This window comes from Equus asinus, chromosome 3, assembly GCF_041296235.1.
Source record: "Equus asinus isolate D_3611 breed Donkey chromosome 3, EquAss-T2T_v2, whole genome shotgun sequence".
In the NCBI taxonomy this organism is placed as follows: Eukaryota; Metazoa; Chordata; class Mammalia; order Perissodactyla; family Equidae; genus Equus; species Equus asinus.
The window spans coordinates 149,984,333-150,009,499 of record NC_091792.1 but is presented as its reverse complement, the minus strand read 5'-3'; the positions used below and the strand labels follow the sequence as shown (position 1 = coordinate 150,009,499).

General features: G+C 43.0%; 1 long non-coding RNA gene across 1 annotated transcript in view; it reads left to right on the top strand.

Annotated features, from left to right (window-relative positions):
• Nucleotides 1-25,167, top strand: part of LOC139044998 (uncharacterized) — a 46,429-nt gene that overhangs the window by 6,184 nt on the left and 15,078 nt on the right. The gene's annotated exons all lie outside the window — the stretch shown is intronic.

Sequence of the window (25,167 nt, the reverse complement as noted above, 5' to 3'; positions counted from 1 at the left end):
TCACCAATTTAATAGCTTGAAAAAGAGAAGAAACTTATCTACTACCCTGGCTGGACCTCTGCGGGGCAGGGATGTGACTATTTTGAATACACTCCGCAGGTGGATCCTGACATATGCTGCCCTCTCCTGGTTACTCCCTTAGCGTGGAATAGCAAAGTACCCTTAATAGAGTAGTTTCCTAATAGGATTGTATTTGGTTCTCACAACTCAGGTGAAAAATGAGGAAACTGAAACTCAAAGAAGTTGAACCATTTGCCCAAATTCCACAGTGGGATAGTGGTGGCCCCAGTGAATCTCTTTCTACTGCCTGTAAAGCTTAACACCATCTTAAACTCTCAGAATCATAGACCCTGGAAGCTGAAGTGATGGCATCAGGTCCAAGCCCTTTGTTTTACAGATAAGGAAACGGCCCAGAAAGTTAAGGTCTTTCAATGGTCAACTCCAATAGAACAAGTTGGCCTCAGGGCTAGAGCTCAGGGTTCCTAATTCCTAGGGAATTGCCCCTTAGCTCAATTTCAGCAGAGTTAATCAATGCAACTTGGCTGCCTTCAAACTTTTGGCTCATCCATTTGGCCGATCTCTTGTTATGAAATCAAGTAGAGAAGAAGGTAGTTTCTCACAGATTCTGACCCACAGAACTGAAGCAACTCTTGTACCTTAATTTTGCCATAAGGGCTGTGGAACATTTAAATAAATCTTCAGGTTTTCCTACTGCTTTATCAGATTTTGTTATTGCCCTTGATTTAATATTTTAATAGGAGGCATTTCAAGCAGTGTCCTGAAGCATTTTATTGAGTGGGATATTCTAAAAAGCTGATGTGTTGTTTATGGATAAACCTAACCCCACTACCTTTTTGAATTTATCTAATAGACACACAACCTCTCAATAGAGAGATTTCCAGAGCTGGAAATTGTGACTTACGGACAAGGAGACAAGTCAGGCGTTGTCCATTTTTTTTTTTTTTTTTTTTTAGCAAGATTAGCCCTGAGCTAACATCTGCTGCCAATCCTCCTCTTTTTGCTGAGGAAGACTGGGCCTGAGCTAACATCCGTGCCCATCTCCCTCCACTCTACACTTGGGATGCCTACCACAGCATGGCTTGTCAAGCAGTGCCGTGTCCGAACCCGGGATCTGAACTGGTGAACCCTGGGCCACCAAAGCAGAACGTGCCCACTTAACCACTGTGCCACCAGCCGGCCCCTTCCTTGGCGTCTGACACAGTTGACCACTGCATCCTCAGTAATACACCTTCTTCACTTGGCTCCCGGGGGACAATACTCTCTTGCTTGATGTCCTACCTTATTGCCTACTCCTTCTTTGTCTCCTTTGCTGCTTCCTACTTTTCACCCAGATCTACTTGTGCTGGAGGCCTGGCTCTCAGTCCTTAGATTCCATCTACTCCCTTGCTTGCCTCTAATCTCATGGTCCACTAGTCAAAACAATTTAGAAAGATCAACATAGAAAAGTCTTGTTTCTTCTCTGCCCCCTCCCGGTCACCATTTTTATTAGTCTGGTTTATTTAGATATTTGTGGGCACTCAATGCTTATGGAACTGCTGCTAGTACTAATATCTTCCTTGTAAGCTTACACTGTGTCCTCCTGTTCATAGTGTTTTATATGGCAGTTTTTAAATGTGATAGAAAATTGCCAAATTATCCACATATTGTAACAAACAACCTTTCAATTATGAAAAAATTACATTTCCGTTTTCTAGGATGTAGATCTTTTTTAATGCAAGAAAATGATTTATAAGAAAGTTGAGGAGCGAAACTATGAGGAGCGAATGCCCGATCTTTAACTCACATCATTTGGGGGTGAGCTCCATGGGAGATTTGTTTGTAGTGTGCTTGTATACGTGGTCAGCACCCTCAATGAGATGTTTGGACCCCTCAGTCCTTGGCTTCATGCTCCATGGTACGGTATCAGGAGTCCACGGGAAGGTAACCCATTATTGCCCAAAAACATTTGTCTTCTGCTGGAAGGGAACATGAAACCTTGGTCTCAGGACAGAACAGGCAGCATGTGGTTTAGGGCATGGATTTCGCAGGTGGCAGACTCAGATTTAAGTCTTAGCTGCTCTGTTCTCTTGGGCATATTTGGCCACTCAGAGCCTATTTCCTCATCTGCAAAGTGGGGATGAAAATGCCTGTCTCATATAGTTGTTGATGGATTGAACGAGAAAACTTATGTAAGGTGCCCGGCTTGGTGCTGTTACAGTATATGTCTTCCATAAGTAACAGCAATTTAAACCATTTCAACATGGCTTCTACCATTTGGGTGCCCCTATATTCTATCAGGCTTTCTTCTCTGGATCCAAACCATCTAAATGTACCTGGTAGAATAAAAGAAGTACGACCAACTGAGATGGATTGGGCTTTTGTCAGATGCAAGGAATTCAAGAGTGTTCTCCTAGGCTATCCTGCGTGAGCAATGTAGCAAGGAAGGGAGCGTTAGACCCATAGAATCGTTCCTCCAAATCCTCTTGGCTGGTGTTGCATGAAGGAAAGTGGAAATGAGGCCAGGAATTTAAGAAAAAAAAGATCTGCAAGTTGGAAAAGGATTTCAGGGTATTATCTGATCTAGTTCCTTGCCTTTAGGTAAGCAGGATATTCGTTAACTCCTTTTTACAAATAAGGCATCTGTGGTCCACTTGGCCGAATGACTTGGCCTTGTAGTGGTGAAGACACTGCAAAGGAGATAAAACTCAGGTTTCTGTGAATCTTCAAAGCAGCAGATCCATTGTCACAAATTCAGATGCCTATAGGGGTGGATGGTATGAGCGTGTGAAGCAGGCGGTGGGGACTGGGGCAAAATGTGGGCAGCAATACTCAGTTCTAGGAGATTCATGCCCTGTGGCCTGTGGTGTTTCTAGATCTTCAAGGATTTTTAGAAAAGCAAGGAAGGAAGGCCATTTAGATTTTTATGTAAAAATTTTAGAATGTTGGTGACTAATTCACATGTTAAAAATACTGTGTAGGACTCCGAAACCCACAAGGCAGCTGGCCCCCTTTTGTTACCTTTGCACTAGCTGGCCTCCCTGCAGAGAAGGCTGTTCTGGTCTCTCACTAGACTCAAGTTTCAATGCACGCATGTGTTGGTAGCTTTAGTCTTCTTTTCTTCTTCTTATTTTGTGTGTATGCGTGTGTGTGTGTGTGTGTTTGGGGAAGGGGAGTGACTTTTTATTGCAACATAACACACATACAGAAAAGTACACAAATCATAAATATACACTTTGATGAGTTTTCCCAAGATGAACACACCCATGGAACAAGCCCTCAGGTCAAGAAACAACATTGTAACCACCCCAGAGGCTTCCCACATGCCCTTTCCATTAACTACCCGCCAAGGAGAGCCACATCCTGTCCTCCTACACCACTGGGTAGTTTTACCTCTTTTTGAACTTCATATAAATGCAGTCACAGAACATGTGCTCTTTTGTGTTTGGCTTCATGAGCTCAGCATTGTATTTGTGAAATTCATCCCTGTTGCTTTACGTTGTATAATTTTCTCATGCTTATTACTGTATGGTGTTTTATTATGGGAAGATACCATAATTTATTTACATATTCTACTCTTGATGAGCTGTTGGGGAATTTCCAGTTTTTGGTTATTAGGGATAATGCTACATTCTCGTCCATGCCTCTTGGGGGACCTATGTACACCTTTCTGTTGGGTATATATTTAAGGAGTGGATTGCTGACTCATAGGTTATGCATACGTTGCTAGCATTAGGAGTTGCTACCAACAAAGGTTTCCAAAGTGGTTGTCACGATATGCTTTCCCAGTGTGTGAGTTCCGGGTGCTCCAGGTCCTTGCCCACGCTTGGCATTGTTTATCTTTTCCATTGTAGTCTTTCCCGGGGGTGTGAGGAGATATTGCATTGTAGTTTTAGATCTGTTTTTCCTTTAAATTGGTGCGAGATGGCTCATATTGCTAGTGGTACCACTACAACTTCATCTATTTAATACTTAAGGAACCAATTTATTGTAAATCCTCAAATGGTTCTCCACTGCTTTTAGGATAGACCTAAAACTCTATGAATTTTCTCGCACCATCCCCCTCAGGTGCCTTCATTCAAGTCCCATTGAGCATCTGGCCTTCCTGCTTTCTTCCCAGGGTTTTCCTCTTTCATGCTCTTACCCAGATTTGGTCCTCCAGTGTGCTGCTCTCTCTGCCTGGAACTGCATTTTCTGACATCACCACCTGACTGACATGTATTTAGCCCTCAGGACTCAGCCCAAATGTTGCCTCTTCCAGGAAGCCTATCCTGACCTTCATGACTTAGCTGCTTATACTGTGCCAAAATGGTCAATTTGCTTATTAAAATCCATCAGATCTTCAAGGGTAATTTATGTGGTTATCAAAGCTTATGAACAGCAAATGTTTCTTGAATGAATGAATGAACAAATGAGTGCATGAATGTGGGAGATTGGAAATGGGACTAAGCAGAGATTTGACTGTGGTATTTATTGAAGAGGGATTTTTAACCACAATGACAATAATAATAATGATGATAAGGTCCTGTCTCTCCTTTTGCTCAACTGGCTTAACCAAAGGGTTGGTTCTGGAAAGCATAACAACACATTCTTCATTCAGTTAAATTCCAGTGTTGAAAGGATATTGAAAGATGATCCAGCTTTATGCAAAAATGAATTTCTTTAATCATAGTAGTTACTCAGTAGGCCACAGGAAAGTGATTAAAGCAGATGATTCATTATTAGGTTCAGGGAGAAGTTGTTTCAACCCTGCCCTGAAGCCCTGGTAGGTGGAAGGGTTTGATGTCCTTCCAGCTGTCTTCAGGCTCAAACATGGTCAATACAAGTTTGATCACTTAGTATTTCCCTCCGGATTTCCTAAATAGGGAGGCTCTTATAATCCAAGAATCTTCTGTGGGACAATGGGCCACCAATGAGTCATCTGATTCATCTTTACATGACTTAGCACTGCGATTCTTATTGAACAGTAATACATTGATTGGCTCCAGACTTAAAGGTATTGGTGGATGAGTCTATCAACCAGACTTACGGAACACTGCTCTGGAGCAGCTACCAAGGTATGTTGGTGAAATCGAGCTAAAATAGAAAGGAGAAATCTTGAACCCATAACCCTGATGGGGCTGCCAGTTTATTTCTCCAACTTCAATCAGGATTCATTGAGAGAAAATCACCTGCTAGCAATACTCATTTGTTACAGTTGTTTTAAAAACACGATAGTATTTTAAAATTATTTTCTTACTCTAAAAAGTAACAGGATGGAGAATTCAATGTAAAACTCCATAACAGGAGGGACTGTGTCTACTTCATCTCTGCATGCCCAAGGCTTGGTCAGGTGCCTGGGTCTAAGGGACGTCCAACAATCATTTGATTGAAAAGGCATTTATATCCCATACTTTGTCTGTCTCTGACAGCAGATTTTGTTTCTGTTATGCAACTCTGAAGCACAACTCGCACTTTTTTACATTCATAAAGAATGAGTTGCATTAGCATACAATGTAAATTTGACAGAGAGATTTTTAGGGAAAATAGAGAAAATGTTCACCTTACAGAGAATGTAGCATGTCATCCTCCAATTCCCCATCAAGCATGTACTTCCAGTCTCTCTCTTTCTCTCTTTTTTTGGCTTTAGACACTGGATTCTGTCTCTTCAGAAGTAGAGCTTCTCTTGGGGCTGGCCTGGTGGCACAGTGGTTAAGTGCGCACATTCCCCTCCCATGGCCCGGGGTTCGCCGGTTCGAATCCCGGGTGCAGACATGGCACTGCTTGGCAAGCCATGCTGTGGTAGGCGTCCCACATATAAAGTAGAGAAAGATGGGCACAGATGTTAGCTCAGGGCCAGTCTTCCTCAGGCAAAAGAGGACAATTGGCAGCAGACGTTAGCTCAGGGCTAATCTTCCTCCAAAAAAAAAAAAAATTCAAATTCAGAATTAAGTCAATTTAGAAACAAATGCTAATTGATAAATGATAAAATTAAAAAATAGAAAATGGTAGTATTTGGGATTTGGAAAATGACAAGATCAAGTTGGACTTCCTGTTATTGGTGTTGCTAAAAACAGAAAATGTAGTATTGTGTAAGGGCTAATGTTTTGTGTCAGCTTGGTTAGGCCATGGTACCCAGATAATTGGTCAAATATTATTTTAGATGTTGCTGTGAATGTATCTGAAAAGATATGATTAACATTTAAGTCAGTGGACTTTGAGTAAAGCAGATGACCCTCCCTAATATGGGTGGGCCTCATCCAATCAGTTGAAGGCCTTAAGAGAACAAGGATTGACCTCCCCCAAGCAAGAAGAAATTCTGTCAGCAGACTGCCTTTGGACTCAAACTGCAACTCTTCCTTGGGTCTCTAGACTGCTAGCCTACGCTGAAGATTTCGGATCTGAGCCTCCACAACCATGTGAGCCAATTCCTTAAAATTAATCAATCTCTCTCTCTCTTCCATTTATATATATATATATAAATAACCTTTGGTTCTGGTTCTCTGCAGAAGCATGAGTGAAACATAGTGTTACCAGCATTTTAAATATGCGGCAAAAGTTAAGTGACATTCCCTTAACCACCGTATTTAGTGAGCAGCAGGGCAAGGACACAACTGTGGTTCCAAGTCTGTCCGCAATACCATGTGGCTTTTGCAATTACAGAAGAAAAAGAAGACAAACACATTTTCAAACTTCAGCGATGGCCTAAGAAAAAAAAGCCATAATGACAGCAGTCAAGAGATAAAAAGATAAAAAGGATGTGAAACCCATGTGGCCAAAGAAGGACTTGGCACTTGAATGTCACTTTTCAGAAAGTCCCTAACAGCACGTGCGCAAGCACGTGCATACGTGCACACACACACACTCACAGAGCCCAGGTGTAGGATCAGTTACTTGTATTTATTCTCAAATGCTTGTGCCCTGAAAATACCACTGAAACAACTGGTTGATCGGTTCATCTGAGTTAACTGCCACCTTTGACAGAGTCTTAATAGAGTGTCAGAGAGGGGAGGACAAAGTCAGGATATTTAGATATTTATGGGGTTGTGGGGCAGGTTTAAGGTAAGTCTTTCAATTCAGGGGCTTGATTAGGACTGGCTAAGGATCGTGACGTAATTGTTTATCACTGGTGGGCACAGCAGGGCAGTGATTCCCGGGGAAAGTTTCGAAGAGTCTTGAGGAATAAACAGTGATTTGATGCTATAAATGGGAATATTGAGCAGTCTGATGTTGGCTTAAATCAGTGTGATCTCAGGAAATTCCTGACACAAACAATAATCCACTTGCAACTTTTAGTCTTCTCCCGCAAGTTTCCTGGAATAGTAAAGTCAGGTTGCTAAAGACAGAGATGGCACAATTTGTTTTTGCCCCTCAGCAGCTTCGAAGGGTGACTCAGCAGTTTTTCACATTCATAAAGAACTCACTGCATTGCTGCTGCTGGGGCTCAGGGCAGGCTGCCCCAAGATGTGCCACAGTGGCGTGCTGATTATTTTGAATTGAAGTTACTTGAGAAACAGCTGGTGCAAGCAGCATACTTTGACCCTCCTCTCTCTCCCTGAACGCAGGAAACAACTCTCCCCTGTGAAGGTGCCCTCCTTGCACCAGAGGGTGGAGAGATAGCCTTAGCTCCAAAGACAGCGGCTTCAGGGCCCCCAGGCTCTGTACACAACCTCTGCTTAGATTCTTTACTAGTTAAGCATTCAAAGCCCAAGCTTCTTTGTCTTGTCAATTCCTCACAAATTTATTGTTTCTTTGTCTAAGAAGTATAAAAGCTGTTTGTTTTAGTCATTTCTTCAGGTCTGCTCCCGTATGTGCAAATTATTTTGTTTTCTCCTGTTATTCTGTCTTGTGTCAATTTGATTATTAGAACAGCCAAAAGAACTCAAGAGAGGTGGGGAGGAGTTTCCCTCTCCCTATCACTGTACAATGTTGATTTTACTGGGAGTTTTTTTAAGGGATAATAGAGAAAAAGATTTGCCTTGCAAAGGCATGTTGATGAAGACAGTGATACTAAAGTCACGTCAAGGTAGACAGCATGGAGGCATAGATAGGTTTAGTTGTCATAATCAGGCTCTTGGTTACAAGTGGCAGAAAACACAACTCAGACAGGGTTTTCAGAAAAAAGATTCTGTTGGCTCACGATACTGCAAAAGTAGGCATGGGTAGAACCAGGGGTCACATGATTACGTCATTTATTATGGACATATGACTAGAGAAAGATCTATCACTCTTGTATCTGCCTCCATTTCTCAACTCTGCTGTCCTCTATGTTGGCCCCATTCTCAAGGCAACTCTCCCTACTCATGAGGAATGTGGAAAATGAGGGTGGGGTGTTATTTTAGAGGGATCAAGAATGTCTCTAGGAAGACATGAGTTAAATCAGCCGTGTGAATATCTCGGGCAGGACTTTTTGGCAGAGGGAAAAGTAGTGATCAAAGACCTCCAAGTTAGCAATGCGTTTAGGATATGTGAAAACTACAAGAAGCCCAGCGTGATTAGAATGGAGTGAGCAAAGCAGAGAAATGAGTTAGAGATGTCAAAAATTAGAAATGAGTCCAGAGAGAGGCAGGGGTCAGATTATACAGGCACTAACAAGCCATGGAGAAGAGCTGGGATTTTGTTCCACATATGACAGGAAGAATTGGCGGGTATTGGGCAGGGGAATGACAGGTCTGTTTTATATTTTCCATAGCTCTCTCTGGCCACTAGGTGGAGAGTTACCTGTAGAGGATGGAAGAAAGACGCCCAGAGAGGAGACAAGGTGGGAGGTGACGGTGGTTTGACAGTAGAGCCAGCAAGATGTGCTAAGGGGTCAGAGATGAGGCAGAAAGGAAATACAGGAGTCAAGGATGGGTTCTAGGTTTATGCCCCGAATAAATGAGAAATGTGAGTGCCATTACAAAGGTGGGGGCACCTGAGGAAGGAACAGGTTAAGAATCAAGAGTTCTGGACATGGTTACTTGAAATGCCTACTAGACATGCATGCAATATGTCTGATAGGAACTTGGACGTATGAGTCTGAACATAGAGGAAAGATTGGTCTTGGGGTACTTTGGGAAGCAGGAATGTAGATGAAAAGAGCAGGGTTCTAAGGACCGATCCCTGGGGCACCCCAACACATAGAGGCTGGAAAAAGGACGCAAAACCGGGAAAGGCAACTGAGAAGTGACCTATAAGGTGAAGCAAACCAGGAATGTGACGCTCTATAGCTATGTAAAGGGAGTATTTCCAGAAGGACAGGTGATCAGTGTGTCAGAAGGTCCTGAGAGCTTGAGTAAGATGAGCTCTGAGGGTTGACAAATAGAAATGAATACATAACAATTCAGATCTTCAAAACACACTTATGGGCCAGCCTGGTGCTGCAGTGGTTAAGTTCACACGTTCCACTTCTCTGCGGCCCGGGGTTCACCGGTTCGGATCCCGGGTGCGGACATGGCACCCCTTGGCAAAAAGCCATGCTGTGGTAGGCATCCCACATATAAAACAGAGGAAGATGGGCATGGATGTTAGCTCAGGGCCAATCTCCATCAGCAAAAAGAGGAAGATTGGCAGTAGTTAGCTCAGGGCTAATCTTCCTCAAAACAAAACAAAACAAAACTAACAAAAAAACCCCACACATTTTCTGTGACCTACTGGCATTGTGCTCTGGAGTCCCCATTCCTGCTGGTGATGGTGAAAGAGGGGGCTAGCAAGACAGTTAAAGTTTGCTTCCTCTTTTTTGGATTTTAATTATTGTCTTTGGGTTTAACTTGATTTCTTTGGGGGTAAGTAGTAAGTTCAAAGAGAAAACAGCCCATCAGGGTTATTTTCTCCCTCCTCAAGGGGTTTCTTTACCACCTCATTCTCAAAAAGGTGTCTTGCGGGCAGAAGGACGTGTGTGGAGCAGGGGTGGGGCCACTAGTCCTTGGTCTTTGCTGGTGTGTGTGGCTCCTGCAGGCTGGTTCTCTGGTCCTGGCCCTGTTCCTGAGCTCTTAGCCCTGGGATTTCCCTCCTTGTCACCATTCCAGGCCTCTTCTGGGCCGCAAGTTCTCTCAGTGCCTTTGAACCTCCTTTTTAGTATGGGAAGCACAGGAACTCTGGATGGCTTTCACTGCTCTCATCAAGTCCCTTGATCATGGCCACCCGAATGTGAGTGCCATGCTCAATGAAGGCTTTCTCTCAGGGTCTTGCTATTTGCCTGACTGATGACAGGAGAAGCAAGAATGGAGCCCCCTTACATTATTTCCAAACCAACGCAGATGTTTCTATTGTCCTTCACTCCCCTCAATTCTCACAGGCTTTGATCTTGATGGAGGTATCCATGACACTTGCTTCTGACCCTTTGTCCTATTCTTGTTATACTTCCTCTTCCTGTGTCAAGGTATGTCGCTTACATCACATCTGGGGTCTTCCCTCTGGCCTGTGGTATGACTCTGTGGTCCTAGATGGCCAGACTTGGTTCTTGATAAGTAAAAGGGAACTTTTCCAACATAGGGAAGCCCTTCTCTCTTGTGAAAAAGCCTAGTATTTGACTCAACTATCTGCCTAGGAACTCTAGAAAGTCAACTTTGAGAGTCAAGGCTAAGAAATGATTTCTAATACTGCTAATCCCAAAGCAGAGAAGCCCATCGATCCAGGATGGTATGGAGCCACAGGGCAATCTGCTCTCAAAGGAATGAAAAATACAATGATTTAATCAGGCACACTGTTTTAACAACATTATCCCCTTCTGTCTGTCCCCTTACAACGCCCCTTGGCGTAGTCTCATGAATTGCATTGCTCTTGCTTCTCGTGTTCCTTTCAGTTACATCTCAGCAGTTGCCTCTCATTCCAAACTTCTCCTGGTGCCCACTCTCATTCTGCCACTCAAAGAATCCTTGTGCAGCCAGAGGAGACCTCAACACTTGCATTATGCTGCTGCCATGGCCAGACAGACATTGTTAGACAGTCCTGAATTCAAATTTTGTTTTAGCCATCCTGCTACATGTGATCAAGTATAAATTACCTATGATTTCTGAGCCTTAGTTTTATCTTAATTGTAAAATAGGCATAATAGTACTGATCTCAAAGGATTATTGTGAATACTGAAAATAAGAGTATTAACACATCTAAGGAGCTGGATATGGAGTTGACACTTCAAAAAATACAAATGATGAAAAAGCAATTACTTAGAATAGAATTCAAATTTCTCATCATTGCCTATAAGGTCCCTTGTGGTCTGGTCCCTAAGCACTCTCTGCCTCTAATGGGTCTTTTCCTCTAACTAACCAGCTCTCCAATGCCAAGCGGGTGTCCTACAGCTCAGTTCAGTTCAGACACTAGCTTCCTGGAGTTAGCTTCAGACTCCACAGGCTTAAAGGCTCAGTCCCACGCAATTGTCCCCACTTCAGATGCCAGTCACAAGTATCAGGTCCCCAGATTACCCACATTCTGTCCAACTTGTCTATAAAGTTGAGGGTTCCCACAACCCCCCATCAGCTTTGATAATTTGCTTCTAGGACTCACAGAACTCAGGAAAAAGCTCTGCTTACAATTACAGTTTGTTATAAAGGATAAAAGTGAACAGCCACATGAAGCGGTACCACGTGAAGGGTGAGGTCCAAAAGGATCCTGAGCACAGGAGCTTCTGTCCCGTGGAGTTGGGGTGTGCCATCCTCCTGGCACATGGATGTATTTGCCAACACAGAAGCTCTCTGAACCCTGTTCTTTAGGGGTTTTTATGGAGGTTTCGTTACGTAGGCATGCTTGATCAGGTCATTGGCCATTAGTGATTGAACTCAATCTCCCATCCCTGGAGGTCAGGGGATGGTGCTGAAGGTTCCAACCTTCGAATCAAGGGTTGGTTCCTCTGACAACCAGCCCCGATCCTGAAGTTATCTAGGGACCCTCTGAGAGTTATCTTATTAGCATAAACTCAGGTATGGTTGAAAGGGGCTTGTTCTCAATAACAAAAGATGTTCCTATCACCACTATCATTCAGGAAATTCCAAAGGTTTTTGGAGCTCTATGCCAGGATCTGGGGACAAGGACCAAAAACTTTTTTAAGATTATTATTACACCACAGGCTACCCGCTGGTGTTTGGCCACATATCCCTTGCAGCAAAATGATCGCCCCTGTCAGAACATTTATGTTTGGTGTAGCATTTATAGAAGAGATGTAGCAATAGCACCAACACACATATGCCTAACATATTTGGAGAAGCCAGCGTGGGTTGATGTTACCACCCAAGGTGGGTCGTCTTGATGAGGATTATTTTAGGCTGGTTACTGTTAAAAACTGCAGACAGGAAGGAGGCTCTGAGGAGTGGAATTTGCTTGCCCTTTGATGAGAGACATTTGCATTTGTAAAGGAAGTCTCCATCTGTAAACGTGTCTCCCTCTCTGTACCAGGAAGAAGGAGGGGATGACCTTATCTGTAGAAACTCTTAATCAATGCCAAAGGCAGGGACTTAAATCTGCATCTTGTTTACTGTACTTGTGTGGTAATCTCCCATGATCGACTCCCCCTCCACCCCCAACATCCTCCTTTGTCTTTAGCTAAAAATAATATCTAAGGTGGTGGCTTCAGTCATTTACTTAATCCGGTTTGATTCTTATCTAAAAGTTATAGGACCACCCAATAACCAGACCCCACCTGCACTGATACCATTTTAACAACTTTTTTACATATTCTTTCCTTTGTCTTGTAAAAAGATAACTCACATACCTATGCCTTAAATTAGCCCTACCCTAAACCCATGTTTGCAGCAGCTCTTCCTGCCCATGGGTCCTGTCCCCATGATATTCCACACTATTCTCTAAATAAAAGAGCACTACTGCTAGACCTTGAGAGTCCAAGAAATCTTTCTTTTGACTCCTTGGATCACTGACCCCGCATCAGTCTGACTGCCGCATCAGTCTCCTGCCAATAATCGCGAGGCAAGGTGGTTGGAGAGAAAGGGTTTTCTTATAGCTTCCTAGCAAGGGAGAAGATGGCTGACTAATGTCCAAAAGAAACATCTACCAGAACAAAGCCTACAGGTCAGTTATATAGGGAGCTGGTCTCTGGGTGGGGCAGATATCTGGTCCCGATAATCTCCTGTTTTACTGGATATGCATCAGAGACTGGAGCAATGCCTCATACCCTGATTTAGTTAAAGATAATAAGAGGAAAATCTTTAATATGTATAGTAAATATTATTGAGTAGTGCCAACAGAGACAGATTTAAAGAAACAACTAATTTGTCCCATAAAGCTATTACATACATTTTCATATTCTTGCACTAATCTGGTTACTCTTCACCCCCATTGTTCTACTGCTATCTGTGCCTTTTGAGAAGCTTGTGCAGAACAATTTAGCATAGAAATCAGCTAATGGTTAGAGGTGATTCAGTTCTTCCTCAGGCCAATCATTTTCCATAGAGATTACATGCTGAAGAGATTTTAACTCAATCTTAGGATACATTTGATCATAATAGCAGTATAATCACAAGACTTAACATGAGGTGTTGAATCTTAACAACACCAGTATTATACCATATTGCAGTGTGGTCAAGGTACAGTTCAGCTTTATTACAGGACAGATCAGTAAGAATTACACAGGGATTTAGTTTGTCTTGACAACAGAATCTACCCTTGCCCATAAGCCAGACATTACTCAGGACAGGCGTTGTTACAGTTGGCCACGGCTCAGTTATTTCTGGGTTCCAAGTTAACTGGGGACAAAGCCAATCACCCCGCCTCATCTCACAGGCTTGTACTAGACTGGTTTCCATTGTGTATTATTATACAGCAGGGCCACTTCCCTCCTGTGGGAAGGACAAATGGAATGGTCTTCAGAATAGTTTATAGCCCTACTAACTATATGGCAGGAAGTGTTTTATTTTGACCTGTTCTAGGGGTGAGGGCTGTCAGAATACATCAATGTCAATTCCAAGTGCTCCTGGAGAACTTCTATAAACCTGGAGGCCATAAGATCCCCATAGGTTTACCCCATGACCCTCAGCAGCTAAAATGGAGGACCATGGCCTCATGGCCATTTCAGCCTTCATTTGTATTAAAATAGTCAAGAGGCTCTGTTGGGTCAGGGTACAGGCTTTCCCAAGGCTGGGTTCTCACATTAATCCAGCCTTATTTGCTGATTCTGCCTCACCCACTTTGCTAAAGCCTCATTACCTTTCCATGCTGACTCTCGTCCTTTGCTTTCCTCCTGAAAAAGAAGTTCCTTTAATCTGCTTATCCTGGTTAACAAATATTTTTCCTCTGAATGCTGCTCCTCATGAAAAGCAAATTCAGCTTATCCCAGGATGCTTAGACTGGCACCTATCTCTCTTAAGGCCCTTTTCTGTCTTGTGGACCAATGCTATTTAGTCTACCATGCACATTGGTGCCATTAGGTACTAATGGCCTGAGTGCATTTAGGATACATATTTTGCACACAAAAATGTTGGGTCCTGCATACTAGGGTTAGATGAGTGGTCATCCCACATAGCTGTAATTTACTTTGCATGTGCCGTATAGTCTCCTGCTGCCTTCCTCATTTCAGGGCAGGGCCATTCACCCTGGGGAGCTCGGATCTATCACGTGCCCCCTCTGCCACTGCTGTAATTCCATCAGAGACCCATTGTTTTATTCTGCTTAATAGATTTCCATCCATAAAAACAAGGGTGATCTTGGGGCAGGCCCAGTGGTGTAGTGGTTAAGTTCTCGCACTCCACTTTGGCGGCCTGGGGTTTGGATCCCAGTGATCTGAACTGCACACTGCTTATGAAGCCATGCTGTGGCAGCATCCCACATACAAAATAGAGGAAGCTTGGCACAGATCTTAGCTCAGTGACAATCTTCCTCAAGTAAAAAGAGGAAGATTGGCAACAGATGTTAGCTCAGGGACAATCTTCCTCACCAAAACAAACCCAAAGCCAAAACAAAACAAAGGGTGGTATGAGTTTGCGCAGAGCACACTATGGCATATTGGATAAACTGGTACTGTATTTTGTCCATGATAACCAGAGATCTTTCTAAGCATTCAATCATCAAAGTTTACAGCTATATCACATGGTCGGAAGTCCCAGAAGGAGGCAATTATTGGAAATTCCTTCCCAAATGATATCCTTTGTAGTAGATGTGGTCTAAAAAATAGGAGTCAAAAGATTCTGGCATACTATTAGAGTTTCATTTAGTCATTAACAGCTGGTCCAGTTCATCATCATATTGTATGACCAGAACGTCTCCCCGAGTGATCTCACTCAGATTTGCACGCTGCCATTTGACCTTGTCAGGTTCCCAGAGCAGGAGGAGTCTTGACAAACATAGCTTCGCCCTTCCAAGCATCTGGTACAACTGTGCTAAGAGATAATATTATTCTCTTGCTCTCAGCCTCTCTCGAGGCAGTAATATAATGTTGGATTTCCCTCATTGCATAACTCACTTATTCATTCCTTTACCCTCAGCTACTATTTCTCCTCTATCCATTTGTCATTTATTTTTACCCCAACTTTTCCACCTTTGGAAGGGACGTTAGGTTTGACCACTGTGCGGGTCCAGATTGCTGGCAGCATTACTAGTCCAGCAAGTGCCTCCTTCTCAATCCACTCTCGCTCACATAGGGTAGGGTTACAGAGGGACAGAATTAGAGGGCTATCTTGACCACTAGGTAACACCACAGCATTTATTGTCAACTCCGACTTTCCCAAATGGGGTGGAGGCATAATCTACCCTATCAGGTCCTTAGGAATTCTTCTGTTTTTTTTAGGAAGATTAGCTGTGAGAAGATTAGCCATCTGCCACCAATCCTCCTCTTTTTGCTGAGGAAGACTGGTCCTGAGCTAACATTCATGCCTGTCTTCCTCTACTGTATATGTGGGATGCCTGCCACAGCATAGCCTGACAAGCGGTGTGTAGGTCTGCACCCGGGATCCGAACTTGCGAACCCCGGGCCACCAAGGCGGAAAGTGTGAACTTAACGCATGCACCATCGGGTGGCCCCAGGAATTCTGACATAAAGGTTTAAAGGTATGGTTACAGTTTCCTGCTTAGGAATCATCTTTGTTTCTAGTACCCGCAGTTGGATCCCTGGCCTAGGGACCTCTGCATCAGGCAGGAAAAAAGAACGTTGAGGCAACATGGGGAAGAACTGTATAGTCGCACCAGCATCCTCCTCCACCCCTTGTCCCATATTCCCCAGAAAATTGGGGAAACTATCCAGTGGCAACCTTTATCCCCATTCATGTTGAGTGTGAGCACACACTTACAAAGGTGTGCAAGCCAGCCCCTCATGTCTTTGTCTCCCTTTTTTAGACAGCAAATGCTTTAGAGAGCAAATGTTTCACCTGCCTGTTCCAATTCTCTGTTAAACCCCTATCCTGAGGATGATATGCAACACAGTATGTCCGTTTGGTATGATATCTCTTGGTCCACTGTTGGACGCTATGGACCATAAAGTGCATCCCTTGGTCTGAAGAAATGTAACTCGGCCACCTAAATTGGTACAGCATATTCTGTTCCAACCCGTAATAGCATTTTGAGCATTTGCATCTATCCTTGGGTATGCAAAGCCCAGTCTGAAGCAAGTGTCTATTCCTGTCAGGACCCATCTATAGCCCCTCTGGGGCCACAGCATTGCTTCAGTGTATCCATCTGTCAGATGTGAATGGAGCCTTTACCCCGGAGAATTTTCCCCATAGCCATCTGCAGCCTCAGTCTCTTTCGTTGGTAGACAGTACAGTTATTGTTGGCATTTTGTGCCTCAGAGGGTGTAAGAGGAATATGTCTAGATCTGGCCACTCTGCATTGCTGCTGCCCCCCATGTCCACTCAGTTCATGGACCCACTTGGCCACTTCAAGGAGTGTATCTAAAGGTCCACTTGGTAGTTCCAAATGCTTTATGAACCTGGAAGGGAGTTCTTCTGATGGGCATCAACGCGTCTTACTTTAATGACCCGTTAAATTCCCAGAGTGATTTCCATAGGGCCGCACCCCATACGGGCATTCCTTTAATAGTTCAATTTTCCATTGCCCATTTACCCGACCATATGGCCAAGCCATTGGCTGCTGTCCATGAGTTGGTAAAAACCCAAACATAGGGGCTTTTACCATTGTTCAATTCTTTCATCACTGGTAAGAAAAGAGCATGAAAAGTCAGCCCATTGAACTGATTTATTCTTAACTTCTTCAGTCAGAGTCTTTCCATCTGCTGGTCTTAACGTTGTGGCTTTCCAAACAGATACTATCCATTCCCCTTGGAACTGCCATCCCATAAACCAAGCAGCTCTTTGTTGGTCAACTGAGTGCTTTTCATAGGGCACTGTCCATGTGGCAATCAGTTCCAGCAGCTCCTCAGGGGGTTCCAAAGTTGGTCCTAGGGGAAAAGAGACTACCCACCTGTGGATACAGTGGGGGCCTCCTCAATTTCCCTGGTAGCATGCTCTCATAGAAACCATTTCCATTTTATTATGGAACTCCTCTGGGCACTGCCTTTCTTATTAGAGTGTTTCTCTAACATCACCCAAGACATTACGGGTATCTCAGGCTTCTTGGTTATTTCATGTCCTTCAGTCATTTACGCAGTCTCAAATGCCCAATAGCAAGCTAGTAATTGTCTCTCAAATGGTGTATACTAGGTGGCAGCATGTGGAAATTTTCTGGTCCAAAATTAAATAGCCACCACTGGGAGGCACACATAGGCTTTTGCCATAGGCTTCAGTCTGCATGAGTATGAGTGGTAGACACTTCCAAAATCATACCTGAGTGGGGATCATAGGGCTCAAAGGTGCTGAGAGAGCTCATGCTTTTTGTAATTCAAACATGGTTTGCTTTTGTTCAGGTCCCCTCTCAAATACAGCCATCTTTCAGGGAGTCTTATACATAGGAACTAGCAATATTTCTAGATGTGGACTATATTCTCCAAAATCCAAATAAACCAATCAACTTCTGGGCTTCTTGTTTGGTCCTAGGTGTTGGTAATAACAGCAGTTTATTTCTAGTCACTTGTGGAATATCACAAGTGGCTCCTGCCCAGGTTATTCCTAAGAATTTCACTGGTTGGGTGGGCCCTTGGATCTTCGCTGGGTGTATTAACCAGCCTTGGTTAGCTGTGTAAATCACCACGGCATTCAAGTCAGTCCTAACTTGCTCTTAGGTTTCTGATATTATCATAATGTCACCAATATAGTGTTATTACACTTGGGACCTGATTCAAGTCCAACTCCCTTTTGATCAACTATGATAGTAAGCTGATGAATTCAGATAACCCAGGTCAGTAAAGTAGAAATTCAGATCCTTCCAACATAAGGGCGAACAGGGGTTGGCTCTTTTCTGAGACTGAAATAGAGAATAAAGCATTTGAAGGATCAATCACCGAGTTTTCTATGATCTGTTTTCACTCGCAACATTTCTTTTGTTTTCTTTTTGGTTTTTGTTTTATTTTGTGAGTGTGAGGAAGATTGGCCCCCAGCTAACATCTGTTGCCAATCTTCCTCTCTCTGCTTGAGGAAGACTGTTGTTGAGCTGACATCTGTGGGAATCTTCCTCCACTTTTTGTATGTAGGACACCACCACAGAGTGGCATGATGAGTGGTGCAAAGCTCCATGCCTGGGATCTGAACCTGTGAACCCCAGGCCGCCAATGTGGAGCACACGAACTCAACCACTATGCTGCGGTGCCAGCCCCTCACAACACTTCTGACACCAAAAGTATAAGGCTTTCTCCCCCACACCAAACAATTCTCCAATTCTCTGGACGCCAATTGGGTGCCCTACAACTTAATTCAATTCTGACATTAACTACCTGGAGTTAGCACAGACCTCCCAGATTTAAAGGCTCAGTTCCACAAGACTGTCCTCACTTCAGATACCAGTTGCAAGTATGAGGTTACTCACACTTCTATCCAACTTGGCTTCAAAGTTGACGGTTCCCACCCTCAGGTTCAAGTATTGGCTAGAATGATTCACAGAAGTCAAGAAAATGCTATACTTACCATTAGAGTTTATTATAAAGGATACAATGAGCAGCCAGATGAAGAGGTACCTAGAATGAGACCCAAAAGGGTCCCAAGTGCAGGAGCCTCTGTCCTGTGCAGCTGGAGTATGTTACCCTCCCAGAATATGGATGTGTTCAGTGACTTGGAAGCGCCCAAATCCCATTGTTTAGGGTTTTTATGGAGGTTTTATCATGTAGGCACGATTGGCCATTGGGGATTGAACTCAATCTCCAGTCCCTCTCTCCTCCTCAAGGTTGGGAGGTGCAGCTGAAAGTTCCAGGTTTCTAATCACACAGTCGGTTTCTCTGGCAGTGAGCCCCCATGCGGAAGCTATGGAGGGACCCTCCATGAGTCACTCCATTAGCATAGCTCAGATATGATTGAAAGGGCTACTTATGAATAACGAAAGACACTCCTATCATCTCTGTCACTCAGGAAATTCCAAGGATTTTAAGAGCTCTGTGCCAGGAACCAAGGATAAATATTATATATATTATATAATATTAATAAATTAATATAATATAATATTAATATTAATATAATATTAATTAATATAAAATAATATAATATAATTAATATATTATAAATATTATATATATAATATTTATTTATTATTATTATTATACCACAGCTTCTTTTCCTACCATCTCTCACTCCAGCCACACTGTCTAGTTGTTTGAACACACCAGGAACATTCTCCACCAGGGCTCTGCTCAAGCTCTTTCCTCTTCTCTTCTCTAGAAGTCCACATGGCGAGTTCCACTTCACTCTGGTCTCTGCTCAAAGGTCAACTTCTCAGGAGGCTATTCCAACTACTCGGGCTCTCTAGCCCCTCACTCTGCTTTGTCTGTCTTTGTAGAACTTATCACTGCCTGACATTATTTTATTTACTTTATATTTGTTCATATCCCATCCCCATCCTCAAAAAGAATCTAAACTCCATGAAGGTAGAAACTTTGTTTTTTCCACTGTGACCCGACAGAATTTAGATCAGCCTCTGACACACAGTAGGAGTTCAATAAACATTAGTTGAATGGAGGAATGACTGATTTCTCCTGGCTCTGAAAGATGGATGGTCTTTGGGTCAAATGTCCTGTCAGATGAGTACTGGGATTGGGACAAGGTGCAACTTTCCAACCTTGCATTTCATGGTCATGGGGATGAGGAAGAGGAGGTCTTCCCCGTTCTTTTCCTTTCTCTTTTGCCAGGGGAGGTACAGCTGCTTTTTTGTGTCACTCAGAAATGGGTCTTCCCCACTGCAGACTAGCCAACTGCCCAGAGCTCAGCAGGAAATTTCAACCTGAGCATTCCCTCCCACCCATTCCCCTGGCTTAAAGCCCCCTGTGGCTTAAATCAGGACCCAGAAAGAGGGGACACTTAATGCATGCTTGATAAGCATACAAATGGGAAAATAAGTAAATGAATGAATTCTACAAACGGAACATATGATTGTAAGATGCTGCAAAACCCAATAAGCAAGGATCTATCCATCTGCAGGATTTGCCAGAACAGGAGATTCAGGATCTGTTCTATCTTCAAATTCTCTATCAGCTCAGGCTTCTCCTCACCTCAAGTTTTATTGTGAATGTCTTCATACAAGAAAAATTGAAAGAATATAGAGTGAACTCATTGTATATAGAAATCTTCCACCAAGATTAAATGAGTTAACATTTTGTCATAAATACGTTATTTCTTTCTCTTTCTTTATTCTCTCTTTTTCTCTCTCCCTTCCTTCCCTTCATCTCTGCCTTCCCTTCTTCCCTTCCTTCTGTTATTTTTTTTCAGAACTACTTGAAATTAAGCTGCAGACACTATGATACTTTACCCCTAAATATTCCAGCAAATATTTCCCAAGAATAATAACATTCTCCTACTAACCATGATTTCATTATCATACCTAAGAACATCAATAATTCTATAATCTAATCTATGGACTATAGAAATTTCTCCATTTGTCTCAAGAACGTTTTTTAAAGTTTTTTTTTCCTCTCTTTTTTTGAATCACGATCTAGTCAAGTATCACACATTGATTTGGTTTTGACTCTTTCTTCTATTTTAATCCAAAGCAGCCCCTCCTGGATTTCTTATCCTTAGCATTGCTTTTTAAATAAGCTAGGCCAGTTTTCTTCAAGAATGTGCTACATTCTTGGTTTGTCTGGTGTTTCCTCCTGGAGTCATTTAACTTGTTCCTTTAGCCCCTATATTTCCTGCAAACTTGTACAGATACTTGATTAGATTCACGTTGAAGACTTTTGCTCAGAATATTTATTATTAGTTTCCTATTGCTACAGTAACAAATTATTACAAACGTAGTGGCTTAAACCACACAAATTTATTATCTTACAGTTCTGGAGGTCAGAAGTCCTACATAGGTTTCACTGGCTAAAATCAAAGTATTGGCAGGGCTGCGTTCCTTTCTGGAAGGTTGAGGTAAGAATCTGTTTCCTTGCCTTTTTCATTTTCTGGAGGCCACACACATTCCTTGGCTGTGGTCCCCTCCTCCATGTCAAAGCCAGCAACATGGCATCTCTCTGACCATTCTTCTGTAGTTATACCTCCCTCTGAAGTTTCTCCTCTTTTAAGGTGTCATGAGATTTGATTAGGACCCCTTGGATATTCAGGGTACTATCCCCATCTCAGATTTCTTAACTTAATCTGCAAAATTCCCTTTGCCATGTAGGATAGTATAGGCACAGATGTCAGGAATTAGAATATGGACATCTTTGGGGTGCCAGTATTCTGCCTACCACAACTTCATAGCTGATACTTTGTGTGTCATCATACAGAGAGTCCCATTAGGAAACTGTCCCTGCACTAGTGAAGCTGAGCCTCAGGGGTTTCAATGTGAATTGGAGAGGGAAGCAGGTAGCAAAGCTGTGTGCCTCAGAACTACCTGGGTGTCGAGGGAAAGGGATGAAAAATGTAGCTGCCAGAACCTCACCCCAGAGATCCTGATTCAGGAGCTCAGGGCTGGTGGCTACCATATGAGGTCCTCTTTCCTCATCAGAAGTGGGTGAATCACACTCGCCCAAGCCTTAGGCCCAGCTCTGGTGGAAACAGATGAGAGATAAAAGGTAGAAACTCATTTTCTTCATCTCCTTCTGAGGTCTGGCCTTTCAAGAATACCTAGTTGGTGGAGTCATTTTCCAATTTGTCTACAGTCACCAGCAAGAACGAACAAGCAGGGGACGGTCAAAATGGGTGAGCTTCCTCAGGGAAATGGTTACTGACAGATTTCCTTCTTCAGGGGCCAGGAGAATTATTCATCCAGGTCATCTACAAAAAAGGGGGTGATAAAGTCCCCTTGCAAATTTGTTTTGCAAAATTTAATATTTAAGTTATATGAATATATTTTATTAACTAATTTTTTAATTAAAAAGCAAATAGAGAGGGGCCAGCCCTGTGGCCTAGTGGTTAACTTTAGTGCGCTCCACTTTGGCAGCCTGGGTTGGGTTCCCAGGTGTGGACCTACACCACTTGTTGGTGGCCACATTGTGGCAGTGACCCACAAACAAAATACAAGAAGACTGGCCAAGATGTTAGCTCAGGGCGAATCTTCCTCAGCAGAAAAAACAAAAAAGGAAATAGAGAGTCAGCCCTGATGGTCTAGTGGTCTGTCAGTTGCCATGCTGTGGCAGTGGCTTACATAGAAGAACTAGAAAGACTTACAACTAGGAAATATAACCATGCAGTGGGGCTTTGGGGAGAAGGAACAAAAAAAAGAGGAAGACTGGCAACAGATGTTAGCTCAGGGTGAATCTTTCCCTGCAAAAAAAAAAAAAAAAAAGGAAATAGAAAAATTGAAAAGATTCAAATGTGTATAAAGTAAACAGATAACCTCCCCCCCCCAGTACTCCTCCTCAGAAACAGTTACTGTTGCCAATTTCTCGTGTATTGTTCCAGAAATATATTATGTATATCCAAAATATTTATGTAGATATGTCTATATTTTTGTTATACAAGTGAGAGCACCTTGCACACCCACTGTTCCGTATTTTGCCTTTTTCCCTTGGACCCGATTTCATATCAGCATATAGGATCTAGTGCATTCCTTTTCACAAGTGCACACCTTGCATCGATGGCTGATTTATTTTGTCACTTTCCTACAACTGTCCTTTTAGGTTGTTTCTGGATTTTGCTACTACAACCCTCATGTAATGATGAATCTTGCATAAATGTCATTTCCTACACATCCGAGTCTATTTTAGGGCAAATATCTAGAAATGGGTTTACTGGGTTAAAGGATTTGTTCATGTATAAGTTTGATTAGACATTGTCAAATTGCTTTTCAAAGAGGTTATGGCAATTATCCTACCACCAACAGAATGTGGGAATGTCTGTTTCAAAATGTCCTTTTCTGTACACACTCTTGGGCAATTAGAATCTCAAATTGGAGTCTGTTTTAGAATACCTTGGTTGCCCAAAGCTCAGCTTTATGACTGTGGGGGAAAGAGTGCCAGTCTAAAAATTAGAGCAACTAAGTCCTACTCTTGACTCTCTAATTCCATAAAAGGCCTTGGATAAGTTACTTCCCCTCTCTGGGACCCAAGGTTCTCATCTGATGACAAGATCTTTGAACTAGAAAAGTGCTGACTCCATGAACCCAAATCTGTGATTCCCGTCTGGCAGGCCAACGGTCAGTCACCACAATGTACAAAAGCAGCTCAAGCAACAAGCTCTGATCAAGCCCATTAACAGCCAAGCTCTATGTGTTAGGTACCCTTTGAGATACCACAGATAGAACAGGAGTGTTCGCTTTTAAGAACAATAGCTAGCAAATCTCAAGGAAGTAGCAAACCACAAATGACAGCCCATCATCAGCTGTCTTGTTTGGTAGCATAGACTATACGGGCTGAGACTGCTCAGAGGCGGGAGGCCTGACACTTGGCACTTAATGTCATCAAAGGGTTCACAGAAACGTGCCATTTAGCTAAGATTTTAAAGATAAGTAGAAATTTACCAGGCAGCAGTGGTAGAAAGGAAGCTGAGAGCTGGTGGTGGTGTGAAAGCCCAATTAACATGTGAAACAGTGTGCTGGAGCATGGGGAAAGCCCCCACACCAAATGTGGTTGTGTCCTATCACTCGTTTGCACAATTGCTGAGAAATGAAAGTGAACTCCGAATCCCCACCACCTACATTCCTTCCACAGCATTTCCTGGCCCAGATGTAGCAACTCTGTTCTTTCAGTTTAGTCAGACCTTCAAATCACCTTTGACTCCTCCTGTTCACAACTCATGTCCAATCCATCACCAAATCCTGTTGATTCTATCTTCAACATACATCCAAAATTGAAGAGTTTCTCTCCACCTTTCCTGCTCCCACCTTGGTCCTTGGCCACCATCGTCTCTTGACTGGATTGCTGTGAATACCTCTTATGTGGTATTTGGCTTCCACCCAGGGCTCCTTGCATACTGTTCTCAGCACAAGTGTACAGCAATCCTGTTAAAATGAAAGTTGGACCATGTAACTCCTCCAATAGCCTCTGTAGGGGAGGAAGACGTTTCCTTCATCCACTCTGGGTCCTTCTGGCCGGACAACGAATTAAATTCACATGAGACAGAACAGCAGGAGAAAATTAAACAAAGCTTTATAACATGTATACATGGGAGAGACCCAGAAAAACTGAGAAACTCACCAAAACGGTGGAAGCTCTTACCTTAAATACTATCCTCAGCTAAAGACAAAGGGGGATGTTGGGGGTGGGGGGAGTCAGTTGTGGGAGATTACCAGAAAAGCACAGTAAAAAAGAGTAAAGCTATTATGCAGATTTAAGTCCTTTCCTTCTGCATTGATAAGAATTTCTAGACATAAGGTCATCCCCACTTCTTCCTGGTTCAGAGAGGGAGACAACTTTACAGATAGAAATTTCCTTTACAAATGCAAATGTCTCTTTACAAAAGGTTAAATTCTACTTTTCAGAGTTACTCTCATGTCTGCAGTTTTTAAAAGTAACCAGCCCCAAATAATCCTCATGCCAAAGAGAGTATCTTGGGGTGGCCAATTCCAGCCCCCTACACCTCCCATGGCACCCAGAGTGCATGTCAGTCTTTATAATGACCTACAAGATCCTAAAAGGACATGACCTGCCCTACCCCCACCTCCACCCTCTGGACCTCACATCCCATCATGCTGTCCCCTTCATTCCCTCCCTCCCTTCCCTCCAGTCCCACTAGTTTCTTAGTTGCTCCAGTTACAGTTGAGCCTCAGAATCCTTGCACTGGCCATTTCCTCTTCCTGGGAAACTCTTTCCTAAGA